The following is a 20,766-nucleotide window of genomic DNA, read 5'->3' as shown; positions in this document are numbered from 1 at the left end:
TTTTTTTAAAAAAGTTACTGAAGTATAGTTGATTTACCGTGTTTATTCCTGCTGTACAGCAAAGTGATTCAGATATAGACATATGTATCCTTTTTCATATTCTCACCAATTATGATTTACTACAGGGCATTGAATATAATTCCACATGCTATACAGTAGGACCTTGTTGTTTAAAGAATCTTATTTTTGACCACAGCTACGAAGGGTGGAGCTCAGATTCCAGCCCTGCCACCTGGCAGTTCTGCGCAGCTCAAACACTCAACCACGAGCTCTCATTCCAGGAGTGGGAATGGGATGTTCTCTCTGGTCTGGGTTATAGCTGGTACACAAAGAAGGAAACCTGAGGGTGTGTGTGTGTGTGTGTGTGTGTGTGTGTGTGTGTGTGTCTAGGGACTCAGGGAGACCAGTTCTTTCCATCCTAACAGAAGAAGACACATAACTGCGAAAATGTTGGGCTACAGTGGTTGATTAGCAGACCCCTAGGAAGAAGATGCTGACATCTTTTTCTTACTTTTTTCCCAACCCTTTCCATTAGAAAAATTATTCTCTCAATAATCATGATGTGTAGAGAGCTACAAAAATAAAAGGGCGGGATAGTTAAACGAGTATGATACTTTAAGTAACACAGACCTGGGTTCGAGTTCAAGTTCTACCACTCTTTAGCCAGATGACCATAAGTAAGCTATGTAACTTCTCTGAATCTCATTTTCTTTTTCAAATGAAAACAATGAATCTATAATCCCAGGAACATTATTTTATAAGGACTAAAAATCTAAAATACAAACAGTGCCAAACACTCAACAAATATCATTATTTATAAGCAATTTCTAACTACCTATTTGATTTCACTTTCCCCATTTCTCTTTACAGACCCTCTGCTTTCATCAAATTAGTGTATTTACTTTGCTCAAACCTGACGGTATTTTCTAGTCTGCTTGAATTTCTGCATTCTGTTCTCTCTTGTTCTCCTGAAATACTCCCAGGTCCAAGTCTCCTCTATAGCATTTCTACCAGTAAGCCATCCTGGTGTATTTCAAACACCACCAACTCTAGCATGTCTCCTGACAAATGCCCTCTGAGGTAAACTACCCCTAAGTAGTTTAATTCCTAAGTACTATTGCGTTCCTAAATATTATTGGGCTCCATTACTTTTAAGACATTAATCATCATAATATTAGTAACTTAAAAATGCTCTACTATTGTAGGAGAAAATGTCCCAATAAAATGTAGAAAGGAGAGACCCCAGCCATGATGACTAAGCAAAGTCTAGCCAACTGCCCCAACCAGTCCTCCCCCATGCATCTGCTTCCGCATCTACTACCTTGCCCGACGTCACTCCAGTCCAACTAGTCAAGCTTGGACCCGGAAGACATAGCCCATAAAAGCCTTGTGAAACCCTTCTTCCGGGCTCAGACTCTGGAGAGCCATCTCCTCTGAGCCCACCGGCGTAATAAACCTGAGTTCTCCAACTCTCTGAGTGCTCGCTTGGTTTCTCGCCAGGTAAAAGAGCTGATCCACTGCAGCCGCAAAGCTGCTGGAGCTGGTACGCTACAGCCACGGGGCTGTCGCCAGAGCTGATACGCTGCAGCGCAGGGCTGCTGGGTATCTGCCGTAACACTATGAAGTTCCCGTCATGGCTCAGTCGTTAACGAATCCGACTAGGAACCATGAGGTTGTAGGTTCGATCCCTGGCCTTTCTCAATGGGTTAAGGAACCGGCGTTGCCATGAGCTGTGGTGTAGGTTGTAGACTCAGCTCGGATCCTGCATTGCCGTGGCTCTGGCATAGGCTGGAGGCTACAGCTCCAATTGGACCCCTAGCCTGGGAACCTCCATGTGCCATAGGAGCAGCCCTAAAAAAAAAAAAAAAAAAAAAAAAAAAAAGCAAGCTCTGCTATGTACCAGGCACTGTCTTATACACTTTCTATATCTCATTTAATTCTTTCCACAGGTGATAGCCAGGTAGTTATTATCCCCACTTTGACAGTCAGGAACATCAGTCACAATTGATATGTCTTATCTGCACAGCTGGACTGAAGGCTCTAGAGGGCAAAGAGGCCACGAGCGTAACACTTCAACTTGCAGGCTTTGGAGTCAAGGAACTTGGGTTCCTGGTCTTGATCGTGAGCCTATCAGTTGCATGATATTTAGCAAATTACCGAATCTCTCCAGGTGTTGATTTGGATTTGAAAAGGGGATGCTAATAATACCACTTTCAAAGTGTCATTATAAGGCTTAATTGAGTTTGCAGATACAAGAGTTTGAAACAGTGTGTGGCATATGGTGAGTGCTTAAATATCAGCCCCTATTATTATTATTTAAATGGAAAGGCTCTTGGTTTACAACAAAAAGCTCCCTTCACAACTTCTCATTCGCTATTCCCTTTGCCTGTACTGCCTTTTGCCACCCGCACCCATCATTTCATTGTTGATCTGAAAAAGTCCAGGTCTCTGGGAGCCTGCTCTAGCATCTCCTACTCCCTAAACCCTTCCTTGACGGCCCACTCTGAAGAGAGAGAGCGGTCTCCAGCCCACCCTCTATCATCTCACTGTGTGTCCAGCTCCCCTCTACCACTCATCTCACTGTGTGACAATTCCTTATTGCCAGCTCTGCTAGGAGCTCCCAGAAGATGAGGACAATGATATAGTTAATTTTCATCCCTAATACTTAGCACACTCCTTGCATAACTGGCTGCTCTCTAAGTGTCTATTAAATGAAGGAGAGTTGCCATAGTGGCTCAGTGGGTTAAGAACCCAACTAGTATCCACCAGGATGTGGATTCGATCCCTGGCCTCACTTGGTGGGTTAAGGATTCAGCGTTGCCATAAGCTGTGGTGCAGATTGCAGATGTGACTCTAATCTGGCATTGCTGTGGCTCTGCTGTAGGACAGCGGCTACAGCTCCGCTCCATCTCAACCCCTAGCCTGGGAACCTCCATATGCTGCTGGTGCAGCCCTAAAAAGACAAATATATACATGCATACCTGAATAAGTAAAGGAAAGTTATCAATTCTTAACTCACTATTATATAATTCACTGAAAAGTCATTCAATCTCTCCATCACAGCATAGAAAAGAAACTCTGCTGAGGCTAAATGTTTTATGAAAACAGAAGGTTTTGTAAAGGGACCCATGGTATCGTCACTCTCCACACTGCCAAGCTATTGATGTTTTAGTGGTAGACACACAAAGTGATAGATTCACCAGCAAATTCATAAGACATTAACAGACACGCTGTTCGGCTGCTCAGACATAAGCAGAGCATTATGGAAGGGAAATAATAATTAACTCATAAGGAGAGAGGCAAGTAAACATTCTATTAAAAAGGAAAAAAAATATCCCAAATGAATATAATCTCTTTCCATTACATTATGAGCATTAAAATTAATGGTGTTGGTTTTTCCGTGGTTTGGAGAGTCATTGTATTTAACAAGCCGAAGTTAACTTCACAGCGGAAAAAAAAAAAAATAAATTAAATGTGCCGGTGTCTCGGGAAACTTCATTTTCTGAGTGAATAGCCAAGTTGATGCACATCACCAGAATGGCTGACAATCAGTTTTCCATACTGGTGTGTTCTAAATGGGAAAGGAAACCAACTCTTCATTTAAATTATATTGCAAATCACTTCTTGCCTGCGGAATGGCAGTCAGCTGCAGTAGGTGGCTTTCACGTAGGGCCCACAATACAACGTTGGCTGATTAATGCTAATTTCAAATGTTTCCTCTTGAGGGGGATGGGCATGCTATCTTGGTGCATGTGATGCTGAGGAAATTTTATGGTGGGTGACTGACTCAAAGGCCGACAGCACATTTGCCATCAGATAAAAATGCACATTCACAAACATACCAAGACAAGTCAATTATTCCCTGATTCACTATTCCCTGGGTCCCTTTGCGCAAAGAAAACTATTTATACCCCCATCAGATGGATACACAGAATCATGGTAAACAAGCCCCCGATTCCACTTTCCTATATTATATTTCCCAGGGCACCTTCCACTGTGGAAGTCATTAGTTTTGGTCTTTTTGTTCCCGATTTATCAAAACAGACATTTTGCTAGTGAGCTCAGTTTTACTCCCAGATGCAAAACAGTTAGCAGACACAATTTCTGACCAACTGAAAGAAAGAAACAAAACATGCTTTGTAATCTTTTTGGTGAGGGCAGCTGAAAATGTGTACTTCTCTCCCTTGCTGACCGATATGTAGATAAATACTAAAATCAGTGCTGGGAAGATGACAACTCTTCCCTGCTTCCCCAGCTTAATCATCCAAAGAAACGACTCAACCCATCCCTGTCCTCTGAATTATTCCTAGTACAATGCCCTTGAGTCAGATCATTCAAAATTAAGGAAATTGGGAGTTCCCACTGTGGCTCAGCAGGTTAAGAACCAACTAGTATCCATGACGATGAGGTTTCAGTGGGTTAAGGATCCTGCAGTGCCGCAAGCTGCAGTGTAGGCTGCAGATGCAACTCAGATCTGGTGTTACTGTCTCTATGGTGTAGGCCCAGCTGCAGCTCTGATTTAAACTTTAGTCCAGGAAATTCCATATGATGTGGGTGTGGCCATAATATATAAAAAGAAAAATTAAGGAAATTGATCAGAATGGACATCTGAAAAAAAATTAATATGAGCCATAATATTCCACTTGTCAAACCAACAATACTCTTTTAAAAAATAATACTGAGTGTGGGTGAGGGTTCAGGGGACAGATTCTCCTGTCCAGTGGTAGGACTGCTTCTGGGTGTCAGGTCACACACAGCATGCCCCCAGCAGAGCTGTCATTGATGATCAGGAATTTTTTTTTTTGCCCAGATGGACTGGCATGGAATCCTAGATCTACTACTTGTAACTATTATTCTAGGTAAATTCCCTTTTTTTTTTTTCTTTGTCTTTTTAGAGCCGCACCTGTGGCATATGGAAGTTCCCAGGCTAGGGGTGGAATTGGAGCTGTAGCTGTCAGCCTACACCACAGCCATAGCAACGTGGGATCTGAGCCAAGTTTTCAACCCACACCACAGCTTAAGGCAACGCCGGATCCTTGAACCACTCAGCGAGGCCAGGGATCAAACCCACATCCTCATGGATACTAGTCTGGTTTGTTAACCACAGAGCCATGATTGGAACTCCTTTTTTTAAAATTAAAAATTTTTTTTTAATGAGCCCAAGTTTCCTATTTGCAGGGCTGTTGTGAGAATTCAAGGTAGACCTAATACCATGCAGGGCGGTAGCTGTCATAGACACTCTCTCAGCGAGAGCTATTATTATGATATTCTTAAAACAGAATCCCTTTCTTCACTTATGAGTATTTCTCACCACACTACCAGGATCATCAGTGAATACTTGAAATATCAGGGTTGGTACCACTAATGAATTAATTTATAGATGCGAAAATAGCCAGTGTGCCCCGAGACCACATTTTCTGTTGTAAGTCAATGTATTTCAATAGCTGAAAGCTAATTTCCACATGGGTCTTTGACCTTTAAAACTACTGAATGTGTTGCTCTCAAGTGACAGGATCTTTTCCGTACCTGGCACTGATTTGCAAAATTAGATGTCCAGAAAGCTAAAACATATTTTTTTTTATGAACAAGACAACAATGTAACAAGCCTGGGACTATCTCATTAAACCTGACTACAGCAGAGTGTTGGTGACCATCAAGGGACCAGGTTTCTGCTATTGCAGGATCTCTAGGAAAGGAAGCAGGTTAGGCCTCTATGAGATGATTCCAAAGCCCCTGTCAAATTCATGAAGCCTCCTGCACATAGAGTGAAGCACTGGTTCTCAAACTGCATCTTAGAGTCACCTGGGGAACTTTATCAATTACTGCCATTCAAGTTGCATTTTACCTAGTGAATCACAGTCTCTGGGGGAGGAGGCTGCACATCAGAATTTTTTTTTTTTTTTTTTGCCACACCCATGGTACGTGGAATTTCAGGGCCAGGGAACCAATCTGCACCGCAACAGCAGTGACTCGGGCTGGCTGGATCCTTAACCCACTGCACCACAAGAGAACTCCCCACATGAAAAGAATTTTACAAGCTCTCTGGGTTACTGTAATATGGAGCTCAGGTTGCAAACAGTCACTGGAGTAAAGAAATGTTCTGATTGGCTGATGGCCTTGAAAACGGGTGCTCTTTCTTTACATAAGAAGGCTGAAAAGTGTGGAGGCAACAAGAGGAAAAACAGAACAGCCCAGAAAGAAGAAGAGATGGAGAACAGAAAGAGTGGGATGGAGCTCGAGGTTGGGGGAGGAGGGGAAAATGATAACTACAGCAGAGGGTGGGCTTGTCCTTCGGGGCAGGGAGATGGGAGCCTGAGCAGGTCTGAGCTCCCGGGGAGGAAAGACTGGACAGTGGCCACGGACATAGACACCTTCTCTCCAGTCTGTGGCAGAATGCTACCACTTTGGGGGCCATGAGGGAACACCAGCAAGGGCTGAATGGGGAAGGCAGTCACTTCTGCTGTCAGATCTATAGCCCCAGTTTTTCACCTGACTGTCCCAACCTCGTCAAACTTCCATACCTTTCCGTGTTCTATTCCTTCCGGCTGAGATCACTTTTCTCCTCCACCACGCAAATGCCATCAAATATCACCTCCCACATGAAGTCTCTCCTGATTTCCTCTGGCATAGTTAATAACTCACCGAGTCAGTCCAGAGCATTTCTCCCAGAACACTTTGTGTGTTCCCTTGGTCACAACCCATCACATCATATTAGTCTGTGGTTTATATGCCTATGCCCTCGCACCTGCAGGCTCAGTTCTAGGTATTTTCCTGTATTTCATCCTTGGTCTTGTCACAGGACCCAGTGCAAATTCAGTATCTTTTTAATGGAGCCTGCAGCACAGCAGTAGACTTCCACACAGATGTCTACACAGCATCCTTTTTAGAATAATTGGCCCATCTTATGGGATTCTGGAGCAATTGCCAATCAGGATGATTTACCTACCCAGTGACCCAGGCAGGGTAATTAAGAGTCCTCCCATAAGAACTGCTATCTGGATACTGGGAAAGAGGGTTTCTGTTCCAAGAGAATTAGGATTTTACCTGAGATGGCAAAAATTTTCTTGTTTGTAGCAAGCGCAGAGCTGCCTTTGGCAGGAGTGAATATTGCTAAGTGTTGACACATTTAGAAAGAGAGAGAGGTCGAAATCGATAGAGGAAGACAGGTGATGAATCCTAATGAAGGCGTGTTAGCACCTGGATACAACCAAGCCTGATATACAACCATCACTCGAGACTTTCCAGCTCCACGTGCCAATAAACTCATCATTTTGCTAGTGTTAGAGCTGGATTTCTATCACTTGCACTGGAAGAGACTTGTACCAACTCAATCAATCATGATAATGATATTGATGACAAAACCCCCAGTCAGACAAAAATTACATCTGATTCTTCTCTTTAAGAAATCAGCAGAGAATAAATTCATTTTAAAATAAAGGTGTTCGAACTGTTCCACAAGGTCCAAGGTAGGTGAGGAGGACTCCCAGGGAACAAATTAAGGAACAAATTAGAAAGTAAGGGTGCAGAGCTTGGCTTGCTTCTTCCTCTTTAACTCTCTTTATTCTGTTTTATATGCTGGGATTCTATAATTACATTTGGAAAAAAAAAAGGCCCCATTGCTTTAAAAAAAGAGCGTGAAAACTAATGCATTAAAATATATCATCAAAAACAGTATAATATTTTAAATAACATTTTCCACTCATAAAAGATTAGACCTCAGCTACTTGAAAGTTTGCTTACAAGGAATGATTCATTCTTCAAGGGATCTGGGGAAGTGAAGTTTTTGCTGTAAATGAACAGACGGCTAGAGACATTAGATAAAGAGGGAAGAATCCCGCCATCATTCCTAGGACCCACTAGGACATTCTGTCCCCAAACCCTCGTATGGAAGGAAGTAATGCCAAATGCTTACTGAGTGTGTTGCCAGAAATTTCTAGGTGGTTATGGGCCCCGGGCTGCCTTCGGGAAACTGAACTAGAGAGAAACCCTTGAAAGGGGTTATGAAGAATAACTTCCGAAGAGTAGCTTTTTCAACTTAGTCCCGTAAGTTCAAAGCCTGAGTCGTGCTCAGCTCTTGCGCCTTTCTCATTTTCCGCTCTGTCCTGCTCGCTTGAGTCCTCTTCTCAAAATCTTCAACCTCATTTCCTCCGCCTTCACTGCCTCCCAGTCTCATCTTTTCTTTCAGGGCCGTTGGAGGCCCTCCTCCCTCTAGGCTTCCCAGGGCCGCTGTGATGAGCTTCCTGAGTAAAAGGGGAGCACAGCCCCGGCACCTCTGCTGCCAACCTGCCCTTGGATGAGGTCCAGACCTCCTGCCAAGGCCTTGCTGGTGTACACCTCCTCTCCTTCCCCCTCCAGCCACCTGCTGTCCCATAGCCCAGACCTGCAGGGCTTTCTGTCCCAGGATTTTGTGTCTTTGCCTGTATACTCCCTCCTCAGGTAGGTGCACCTGGAGCTCAGAATCACTATTCTATGCCAGTGGTTCTCAATTTTTTAAGTCAGCTTTAAAAAAATTCCTGTTGTGCCTCAACATAAAAGAATCTGACTAGCAACCCCTGAGGACGCAGGTTTGATCCCTGGCCTCGCTCAGTGGGTTAAGGATCTGGCATTGCCGTGAGCTGTGGTGTAGGCCGCAGATGCAGCTCGGACCTGACCTTGCTGTGGCTCTGGCATAGGCCCGTGGCTATAGCTCTGATTCAACCCCTAGCCTGGGAACCTCCATATGCCATGGGTGTGGCCTAAAAAGCCAAAAAAAGAAAAAAAAAAAGAAATTTACCTGGGAATCTTATTAAAAGGCAGGGTCTGATTCAGGAGGTCTGGAAGTAGGGCCCAAGATTTTGCATTTCTAACAAGCCCCCAGCTGGTGCTGACACTGCCGTTGAAGGAACACAGGGAGTGGCAAGTTGTGCTCGCGCTTACAGTGAAAACCTTCCCTAAGTGACCTCTTACTCTCCGGCTCTAATGACCACGCACATCTGATAGGCTTGGCTTGCAATCAGATGACGGTAATATCCACGAATACTTACTGAGTCCTCGCAATGAACCAGGCACTGTTCTAAGCGCTTTTCATTCATTAACTCATTTAGTCATCACAACAGCTCCGTGAAGTAGGTCACTATGAGGATTTTCACGTTCACTCTTAAGACAGACAACCAAAGCACAGAGAGGTTAAGTACCTTACCCAGAGTCACATAGCTGGTAAAGAATGGAGGCTGGCTTACACTCAGGCCAGTTATCTCTGAAGCCCACGCTATTTTTTTAACCCTTATCCTCTAAGAGCCTCACCTGACTGAGTCCTGTCCTTGCTGCCTTAGTTCTTTCTGCTTTCCTCCAGTCCAACACTCACAACGATCTATCACAATAGACAGTTTATTTGCCATTCTTTCTACCTCAGATGGAAAATTCCTCAAGACCAGGGCCCTTTCTGGTTTACCTCTATATCCCAGGCAGCCCCAGGCAATTTCTGACATGCCATTGATGTTAATTACCTGTTTCTAAACTATTGACTGCACAAATCCTTAGAACTTAGGAACAACATTTCCATACCTTTCTGACAAAGGTTACTTCATTTCACTGATTCTTAAACTAGCCAGCATCAGCAGCTTGTGGAGGGGCTTGTTAAAACACTGAGTCCTCCGCCCCACCCCCAGACCTTGCTTCAGTAGGTTTCGGGGGGCAGCTGAAAGCCTGCTTTTCTAACAAGTTCCCAGGTGATGCTGCAGCTGCTGGTCTGAGAACCACACTTAGAAAACCACTGTTTTATTTACTCCTCCTAGAGGCTCCGTTTTCTTTTACAAATGATCCCAAAGCACTCAACAGGATGCCATATTTCAGAGATAGATTATCAAAAAACTCTGGGACCAAAGGGAATCTTTACTCCTATTTGAGCATGAAAAACAGGTATAAAATAAATATGGTAGTAGTGTACGAACAAGCCAGCCAGAAACTGGTTTAATTTTCTAATGGAAAAACAAGGAAATTGGGTGAATTTGCAGGTGACATTTAAAGCAAGTCAAAAGTAAATGGAGAGTTTGGTTTTCAAAACTCTAGAGGCCACTAAATCAACTCTGCGGCACTGGGTACTTTTGACTCGGCTTCTCTGTGCCAGTCACTCAGGATACAGTAAGGACCAGGCAGTCTGAAGTCTGGCAGGAAACATAGCAGGAAACAAACAAGCATATACAGAAATTAAATAATTACAGATCTGGAAATGTTCTAGTAAGGAAATAAGCAGTGTGCTCAGAGAGAATTAATGGGGGGTGGCAGTGCCCACTTAAGGTAGGGTGGTTGTACTTCCTTAGGCCTCTCTAAGGAAGTGATATCTTGAATCCAGCCCACAAGAATGAGAAAATCCAGCCAGGGAAGAATATTCCAGACAAAGGGGATCTCAAAGGTAAACACCCTGGTGTCAAAAGTTGTTCAGCACCCCACACACTGGTCAGAATGGCCCTCGTCCAAAAATCTACCAATAATAAATCCTGGAAAGGGTGTGGAGAAAAGGGAACCCTTCTACACTGTTGGTGGGAATGCAAACTGGTGCAGCCACCATGGAGAACAGTATGAGAGTTCCTTAAAAAACTAAAAATAGAACTACTATAAGATCCAGCAATCCCACTCCTGGGAATTTATCAGTGAAAATTCTAATTTGAAAAGATTCATGCACCCCAATGTTCATTGCAGCATTATCTGCAATAGCCAAGACATGGACGCAACCTAAATATCCATCGGCAGAGGAATGGATAAAGAAGATGTGGTACATATACACAGTGGAATATTACTTATCTATAAAAAGAATGAAATAATGCCTTTTGCAGCAACATGGATATACCTGGAGTTTATCATACTAAGTGAAGTAAGCCAGACAGAGGAAGACAAATATCATATGATATCGCTTACATGTAGAATCTTAAAAAAAAAGGTACAAATGAAATGATGTACAAAACAGAAATAGGACTCATAGATATAGAAAACAAACTTAGAGTTACCAAAGGGGAAGGCAGGGGAGGTATACATTAGGAGTTTGGAATTAACGTATACCCAATACTATATATAAAGTAGATAACTAACAAGGACCTATGTATGGCACAGGGAACTATATTCAATATTTTGTTATAACCTACAAGAGAAAAGAATCTGGAAAAGAGTGGATATATATGTGTGTATAACTGAATCACTTTGCTGTACACCTGAAACTAATAGGACATTGTAAATCAACAATACTTCAATAAAAATAAGCAAGTAAGTAAATAAATCAAGAAACAAGCTCATAGATATAGAGAAGAAAAAAGAAAACAGAGCTCAGCATGTTTTGAAACCCGAAAGAGGCCATGGTGCCCAGAGTACAGGCATGAGGAAGAGTCTGGATCTGGACAGCATTCTCAGCACAGTAGGGACAAACTAGAAGGGTTTCAGCAGAAGAGTGCCGCATTTGATTTGCATTTGAAAAAGATTGCTCCAGCTGCGCCCTGGAGAAAGGTTTGAAAGGGGCAACAGCAAAAGGGAAAGGATCAGTCAGGAGTTAATTTTTTTATGCAAGGTATTGCTTGAAACACCTAACAGCTGGTAGGGGGAGGAAGAAGGGAGACATGCACCCATATAACGCTTTATAGCCTGTTCAAATAGTCCACGTGCATCACACTGTTTAAAGACAACATACTAAACTGGTCTGGGCTAATTGCAGCAAGTTGCCGCAGTGCAGATCTCCAGTTCACTGGAAAAGTCCAAGGAAGACTGGCTTTGAGAGCATTCTTACCAGAATGGCTGTGTATAATCCCCGGAAGATTTAAAGAACACAGGGGCCCTTTGAGAGCTGAAAAAAACAGATAGTGAAGTGCTGTTTTCCTTTCTTACAAAATAAGTCCTTTCAAATTATAATGAAATTTAAGTCCACAGAGAACAGTCAAGAACAGTGGTCAACACGTACATAGCACCCATGCACCAAGCTCTGTTGTTCGAAGTGATGATGCATATTTATTCACTCATTTCATCCATGAAGCAGCCACTATGAGTCCATTTTCCTTATTTGATAGATGAGGAAGCTGAGGCACAGAAAGGGTAAATAATTTGCCCAAGGTCACACAGCTGATAACTATTAAAATTGAGGCTTGACACCGGGCAGTGGCTCCAGAGTTGTGGCTTTGGCCACCGTACTATTGTTTCTGGAGAAATTGCACAATAAGAAGATGTAGCTTTCCTCACTGCGAGGGAGACCTCACATTCTAAATTTTGTTGTATTCCTAGCATAATTCCTGACACAGACTAATCTAGCTCTGACAAAGCCCTGGATACTGAGCTCCACTGTCTGCTATTGTGGAGTGAAGGAAAGACACAAAATCAGAAATAGGAACTGAGTTCTGTGATAACATCCTAATACCAATGATACATGCAAACACAAAAATGCATACTCATGCTTTTAAAAGACTCTGCAGTACCTCAACACAATTGTATATAACTTTAGATCCTGTGGACGAGTTACTAAAACCCAGTTTTCCTAAAATAAAGGAGAGAACATTTCAGAGGAAAGCATGCATGTAGCTGCACCAAATACTGACCCCCAAACATTGTGGGTGTTTAGCCAACCGAGCCCCTGGCTGGCAGCTGGGATGAGGCCTAATGCACAGTGGTATTGCCAGAGCCAAGAAGAGTGCCTGGCACACAATACAGGGGATAAAACTAGCTGAGTGGTATGAGCAGATTCCTTGAAGTCCCTGCTATAGAGTTGACAAGCTGTGTGACCTTGGTCATGTCTCTTACCCTTATGGGCCTCAGTTTACCTGTGTGTAAGCCAAGGATGCTCTTACCTACTCTGTATCATTGTCATGTATATGAGTGAAGGGGCAGGATGAAAGTGAAGATCTTACTTAGATCAGTGCTTAGCCCCAGATATATAATCAGTAAGTGATAATTACTGCTATTATTATTACTACTACTGCCACCGCTGTGATTGCTACATGCTTTCAGACTTGTAGCAGTAAGACCAACGAGTTAGGCCAAAAAAAAAAAAAAAGCCCTAACATAAAAGCATGATTGCAGTCAGGTTTCTGAAAAATATTTTACAGAAAAAATATATTCTTTGTCAGTTAACGTAAAATATTAGACCAAAATTATTTGATAGAGAAATCTGCAAGATATTGCAGTATGTGATTAAGGGGATAGACTCTGGACCAAACCCCAGCTTTACCACTTACTAGTAGTGTGACCTGGGGCAAGTTATTTAACCTCTCTGGGCCTCAGTTCACTCACCTGTAAGATGGGAGTGTTAACAATCCCCTGCTTCATGACATTCCTGGGAGCATTAAATGAGGTGCTAAACACAGAGCATTTCGAAATAAATGCCTATTAGCATATGTGCACTCAATAAGTGTTAACTACTGTGATTATTATCTTGTTTTCACCGTGTAGGTGTTTAAGGCAAAATCCGGAAACCATTGACAGTATAAAACTGGGGTCATGGTTTGTGCCTGCTTGTGGCTCACAATGAAACCCATTCCAAAGAAAAGAAAGATGTCACCACTCATTATATTACAACACTGGGGCAATTCAGAGATACTGTCTGGCGGTCCTATTAGCTACAGGCTGGCTATTTAATGACTTACAAAAACAACAAGAAAGAGGAACCGTTGTTTGATGCCTAAAAGTTACAGAAAATGAAAGAGAAGGTTGGGGTGTGTAGAAAGTATTGTTCCGTTCCTTAGGGCAATTAATATAATCAGGACAGATACAGCACAGTGCGCTGGCAAATCCAGGAACTCCTTTTTCTCTTCTATCAAAGGATAATATATATTTTCACCTTCAGAAAGGTTAGGTAATTATAAATGTATTCTCCTTACTCATAATATTTTAAGCAAGTAATTGTTGCCCATGGGAAAATGTTTAATTATTTCTGATGAACAGTTGTGGCACAGAAACAAGAGAACATGACAGGCAGAGTGTGGAAACCACGGCCCAGTTCTTAATTGTGTGGGAATCTTGTCTTTTCATCGTGGAAAAAAAAAAATCCCATATTGATTTTTCTCCCAATTGATTTCACGAAATTTTCAGTTTAGCCACAGTGAATCGCTCCAATTATAGCATCTTCTCAATTCCCTAAGCTAGAGGTTGCCTCCGCCTTCGTGATGGCAACCTCACACTGCCCAGCTTCTGCCCTTTCCAGGACTATACAGCCTTGTAACTGCAGCCCTGCCCTCCTCTTGGCCGATTTTTCAAATTGAAGTATAGTTGATTTACAATAGCGTGTTAGTTTCAGCTGTACGGCAAAGTGATTCGGCTACATATCTACTCATATATTCTTTCTCGGATTATTTCCATTACAGGTTCTTACAAGATAATGAACAGTTTCCTGTGCTATGCAGTAAATCCTTTTTGTTTTCTATTGTATGTATAGTGGTGTGTATCTGTTAGTCCCAAACTCCTAATTTACCCCTCCTCCCTTTCCCCCTTTTGTAACCATAAGTTTGTTTTCTATGTCTGTGAGTCTATGTCTATTTTGTAAATAAGTTCAGGTGTACCTTCTTTTTTTTTTTAGATTCCATATATTAGTGATCTCACATGATGTTTTTCTTTCTCTGTCTTAGTTATTTAGTATGATAATCTCTAGGTCCATCCATGCTGCTGAAAATGGCATCATTTCATTCTTTTTTATGGCTGAGTAGTATTGCAGTGTATTTATGTACCACATCTTCTTTATCCATTCGTCCATCAGTGGGCATCTAGGCTAGGCTGCTTTCATGTCTTGGCTAATTATAAACTGTGCTGCAGTGAACACTGGGGTGCACATATCTTTTCAAATGAGAGTTTTCATCTTTTTTGGATAAATGCCCCAAAGTGGGATTGTTGGATTATATGGTAGCTCTATTTTTAGTTTTCCATAGTATTCTCCATAGTGGCCGCACCAATTTACATTCCTATTCACAGGGTAGGAGGGTTCCCTTTTCTCCACGCTTTCTTTGTAGACTTTCTGATGATGGCCATCCTGACTGGTGTGAGGTGGTAATTCACTGCAGTTTTGATTTACATTTCTCTAATAATTAGCGATGTTGAGCATCTTGTTATGTGCCCTAGGTTGATATTTTTAGAAGGGGTAAGGGAATGGCAAGGGAGTGAAGCTTTGGGGTTGCACATAGAGAGGAGGAGCCACTTCTCATTCCTTAGAGAAGGCAGGGCTCTGGGTACCCTGTCATGGATGCTTCATGTTATAGGCAGGAAACCCAAGACCCAGCTGGGGAAGTGGCTTGCCAGAAGCTACCCAGCAAAAGCAGGTCTTAACCTGAGGTCTTCTGGCTCCAAATCCCAGTTTATTTAAGAAGGGCAAGAGAAGCAAGCTGAACTGGGAAGGTCCAGTGGAGCTGACATGACCCTTTGAGATCAGGCCTTGCAAAGAGAAACGGATTCTGGGGGGACGGGTAGACAAAGAGGCTGGAGGGATAACTGGCAGGGGCTACAGACAGGCCCCCTTAGGCCCTCTTCCCTGAAGCTGGCACCTACCACCTCTTTACTCAGGGTAGCATGGAGCTGCTAAAAGCAAGCAACTCTGTATTCACACAAGCCTGACTCCAAATCTGCTTTTTCCTAACAACACAATGAAGTAGGCATTACTACCCCATTTTACAGAGTTAGGAAACTGAGGCCCAGACAAGTCAAGGAGCTTTCCTAAGACAGAGTCTGATTGGGATTTTGACCCATAACTCACTTTCAAGCCTAACACTTCTAAGGCTGGGATGTTTACATAAAATATTTCTTCACATTTACAGACTGATTTTAAATCTATAATCAGTCATTTGTTCCTGACATTTTAATTCACTTGCTCATTAGAGACTGCTTAGAGACATGTGTGGTGCTAGTAAACTCTTCCTGACTGGAATTTTTAGGGAGATAATTGTAGATTCACATAAAGTTGTAAGAAATAATAGTGAGGTCCCATATACATGATAATCAACTTTCCGGTGAAAGCTCATACAAGGTGTGAAAGACTCTGGACGAAGGGATCTTAATAACAAGAAAAATAATATCAAGCAGCAAATATAGTGGCCTCACAAGCCTTTACAAGTCATATATATATAAGTGGTCTATGTTTGTTTAAGTCTGCAGGCATTAAAGCTCTCTTGGCTAGGTTCAAATGCAGCGCCACCACTTCTCAGCTTTATGATCCCCAGTGAGTTACTGGGTTTCTGTTCCCACACTTGTGAAAAAAGGATATCATAGCCAGCTTCCTTATAGGATTATTATGGGATTAAATGAGTTAATGCACATAAAATGCTTAGAACAGATAACCAGCTGATCTTTTATATTCTTGGCATTGTTTTTACTTTTTTTTTTTTTTTTGCCTGTGTACTAACTCAGGAAACAAAAACTCAATCTTTTTCCATCTATCTATTCCTTGCCTGTTGGGGGTAGGGTGTAAGTGGGAATTGGTTTGTTTTGGAAACTGGGAATAAGGGGGCAGCTTTTTTTGTTTGTTTGAATCTATACAACATTTACTTAATGATTTTACTCATCCACATCATCAGTAAATGTTTTCTTTCATACACAGAAAATTCAACTTTTTAAAAAATGCCAAATTTCTCTGCCTGTGGGAAGATATTCAAAGATACCATCAATTTCTTGCTAATGTGTGAATTTTATTCCTTACTTTCTTTTGTAAAGTCTTGAATAGAGAGCATATGATTTTTAAAAAATCCTCATGAAATAGAAACTACTTCCGAATTTTAATCTATGTGCATAGTTTACGTGTTCTAAATTAACAGGGATGGGGATTTCTTCTGGATCCTGGAGGCAAAATGAAATGCGTACAATTTGATCCCATTGTTAGATGTGGAAGTTCTTAGCAAATTCTCTCATTTCTGTCTCGTTCAAGAAACATCTTGAATACAAGCGATGTGTGTACCTATTTTATAGACTAGTAAATAATTAGGTTTAACAGAATAAAAGTCAAAGCAGTTGATGGTGCCTTAGGTGTTATCGAGCTCAACTCCCCCAATTCCAACACCTTCCCCACCCCCAAACCATTCACATGCACTGACCACCACCATCACTTCCACCACTGCCGTCATTACCATCATCTCCATCATTACCACCACTTCCACCCTAAGTTACCATCATCATCGTCATCTTTGTCACTATCATCATTACCACCGTTATCATTACCACCACCTCCCTCATTACCACCACCTCCATCATGACCATCACCATAGTCATCATCTTCAACATTATCATCATTACCACCATTATCATTACCACCACCTCCATCATGACCATCACCATCATCATTACCATCACCAACATCATTACCATCATCTCCATCATTACCACCACTTCCACCCTAAGTTACCATCATCATCATCTTTGCCACTATCATCATGACCACCGTTATCATTACCACCACCTCCATCATGACCATCACCATCATCATTACCATCACCAACATCATTACCATCATCTCCATCATTACCACCACTTCTATCCTAAGTTACCATCATCATCATCTTTGCCACTATCATCATGACCACCGTTATCATTACCACCAACTCCCTCATTACCACCACCTCCATCATGACCATCACCATAGTCATCATCTTCAACATTATCATCATTACCACCATTATCATTACCACCACCTCCATCATGACCATCACCATCATCATTACCATCACCAACATCATTACCATCATCTCCATCATTACCACCACTTCCACCCTAAGTTACCATCATCATCATCTTTGCCACTATCATCATGACCACCGTTATCATTACCACCACCTCCCTCATTACCACCACCTCCATCATGACCATCACCATCATCATCTTCAACATTATCATCATTACCGCCATTATCATTACCACCACCTCCATCATGACCATCACCATCATCATTACCATCACCAACATCATTACCATCATCTCCATCATTACCACCACTTCCACCCTAAGTTACCATCATCATCATCTTTGCCACTATCATGACCACCGTTATCATTACCACCAACTCCCTCATTACCACCACCTCCATCATGACCATCACCATAGTCATCATCTTCAACATTATCATCATTACCGCCATTATCATTACCACCACTTCCACCCTAAGTTACCATCATCATCATCTTTGCCACTATCATGACCACCGTTATCATTACCACCAACTCCCTCATTACCACCACCTCCATCATGACCATCACCATAGTCATCATCTTCAACATTATCATCATTACCGCCATTATCATTACCACCTCCATCATGACCATCACCATCATCACCACCATTATCATTACCACCACCTCCATCATGACCATCACCATCATTACCATCACCAACATCATTACCATCATCTCCATCATTACCACCACTTCCACCCTAAGTTACCATCATCATCGTCATCTTTGCCACTATCATGACCACCGTTATCATTACCACCACCTCCATCATGACCATCACCATAGTCATCATCTTCAACATTATCATCATTACCGCCATTATCATTACTACCACCTCCATCATGACCATCACCATCATCATTACCATCGTCTCCCTCATTACCACCACCTCCATCATGACCATCACCATAATGATTATCATCATCATCATCATTACCACCATCATTACCATCACCTCCATCGTTACCATCATCACCCCCATTATTATCACCGCCACCATCACTGCTTTCCAACTAGGCTGGAAGTATATTTACCCCTGAACACTCCATGCTCAGCATTGGGTTTCTCCCTTAGTAGCTGCTCAGGAAATATGTACCCAATGGAATTGAAAGCAAACCTCCCATCTCCCGACACACACTTTTTATCTCAGGCTACCCTGCCAGTTTCTAGAAGTCCTGTTTTTCAAGGGTGGTTTTATAAAAGCTAGTGTGTTGGGCTGCAATTGGAGATAAATAGTACAGGGCCATAAAGCAGAGGCTCAAGGCAGAGTTGTTAGGGGAAAGTGCAGGCACAGTGCTAGTGGGATGGGGGGTAAGTCTCCCATGTATGCTGGGCACAGTGGGAGGCTGGGTGGACCTGAGAAGGCCTTGGTTGCCTGCCGCCTCTTTATTCAGGATCAGGGAGGCATCACCTGGCCACTTAGGGAAAGCTTGAGCTTTGTTATCAGGGTGTCAGCCTCACGAGAATGAGGAACATCTTGTTCTAGGATGCCGCCAAATGTGCAGTGAGTTTTCACAACGGACATGGCTAGGCAAGCTTAGCAAGACAGTAGGGGCCCTTCTGAGGACACACTGGCTTGTTTCTCTTCAATGGAGAAATATAAGCCAATTGATCCTTTATAAGGTTTCAGACCTTGGTCTACCTGGCCAACCGGGGTCAGCGTTTAAGTCCCTGACCCTGCTCCAAGGGGAAAAACAGCAGTATCACTGTTTGTGTTGGGTCTCCATAATGACGTTCCTTCCTTCAGGAGGCCTTCTCCGACTTCCAGGGTCAGTTTGTCTTAAGCTTCCCATTGGAAAAGCAGCTGGTGTATTTCAGTGCTTATTTATTTATTTCTTGGCCTGACTTGTGGCAGGTGGAAGTTTTCAGGCTATGGGTCAAATCGGAGCTACAGCTGCCAGCCTACACCACAGCCACAGCAACACCAGATCTAAGCTAAGTCTGTGACCTACGCCCCAGCTCACAGCAATACCATAGCCCCAATCCACTGAGTGAGGCCAGGGATTGATCCTCTGTCCTCATGGATATTATCTGGGTTTGTTACCACTGATCCGCGAGGGGAAATCCTCTCAGGGCATTTATATTCATGTGGCCAGTCCCCCTCTTTCTTGTTGGACCACGAGTTCTGTGGGGGGCAGGGACTGTATTTTCCAATTCATTGCCATATTCTTTGAACCTAGCACAAGCTACTAGTACACACTAGGCATTTAATAAACACTAAAAAGAAATGAATGACAAGAAAAACAAATGGTATATAGACCTGGAAAACTTACAACATACTTTTTACATGTATTAACTACGTTGTTTAGTTTTCACACGATCCATATGAAGAAAAAGTATTAATCTAATTTTTTCTCAAAGAGGAAAACGAAGAATTAAACTAGTTAATCTGCCCAGTAGCAAGGTTGAGAGCCAGTCCAGCTGGGACCACCCAGCCCAGCTGTTCCTCCTTCCTCTTTAAATTCTCTTGCTCTTCGCCTAACCCCCAAAGATAAACTTAGAATCACCAGCACCTACCATCCCCCACACCTGCTGTGGGATCCCAATTAATAACTGCAAAAAACATTTGCTATTGTTCGGAGGAGCTGGGAAATCAATGTGTTCATTAGCAAGCTCCCCTCCCCGCAATCAGCCAGGAAGCCGAGGTGCTGGGCCTGTTCTCTGTATTCCTCCGCAACCATCTGTGACTAAAAATGTTCTTTGAAATACACTCTTTCCCAACTCTCAGTCAGAATTCCATCTCATCTTTATCTCTCTTTCCCACACGCACACTGCCACCCCTGAAAATAAAACCCCTAGAACCCCATCCCACCCTGAGGATATGCTCTTCTTTTCCCAGACCCTCCCTAGTTGGCAAGAAAAGGGTCGAGACCCAGGGCAGCTTTAGGCCTTAATTTTTGTTTAAAAGGAAAGCAGACTTTCATCTGCAGTGCTGCCCTGTCTGCCAGGCGCTGTAAGCATGGCTTGTTAATTCAGACACTCCAAAGAGAAGGCAGATGATGTAAGGTTCAGACGGAGGCTAAATCTGAGCCTGCAGAACCCTGCTCCCTCATCCCTTCTGCTCAGAGCCAACCCCACTTCCTGGGGTGCAGGCTGATGGGTCAGTGGCCAGACTAAGCCC

At 42.8% G+C, this 20,766-nt stretch overlaps 1 protein-coding gene across 5 annotated transcripts in view; it reads right to left on the bottom strand.

Moving 5' to 3' along the window:
• DAB1 (DAB adaptor protein 1) overlaps positions 1-20,766 on the bottom strand; it is a 1,219,211-nt gene that overhangs the window by 855,003 nt on the left and 343,442 nt on the right. The gene's annotated exons all lie outside the window — the stretch shown is intronic.

This window comes from Phacochoerus africanus, chromosome 8 (assembly GCF_016906955.1).
Source record: "Phacochoerus africanus isolate WHEZ1 chromosome 8, ROS_Pafr_v1, whole genome shotgun sequence".
In the NCBI taxonomy this organism is placed as follows: Eukaryota; Metazoa; Chordata; class Mammalia; order Artiodactyla; family Suidae; genus Phacochoerus; species Phacochoerus africanus.
This window is presented reverse-complemented; position numbering and strand designations above follow the sequence as displayed.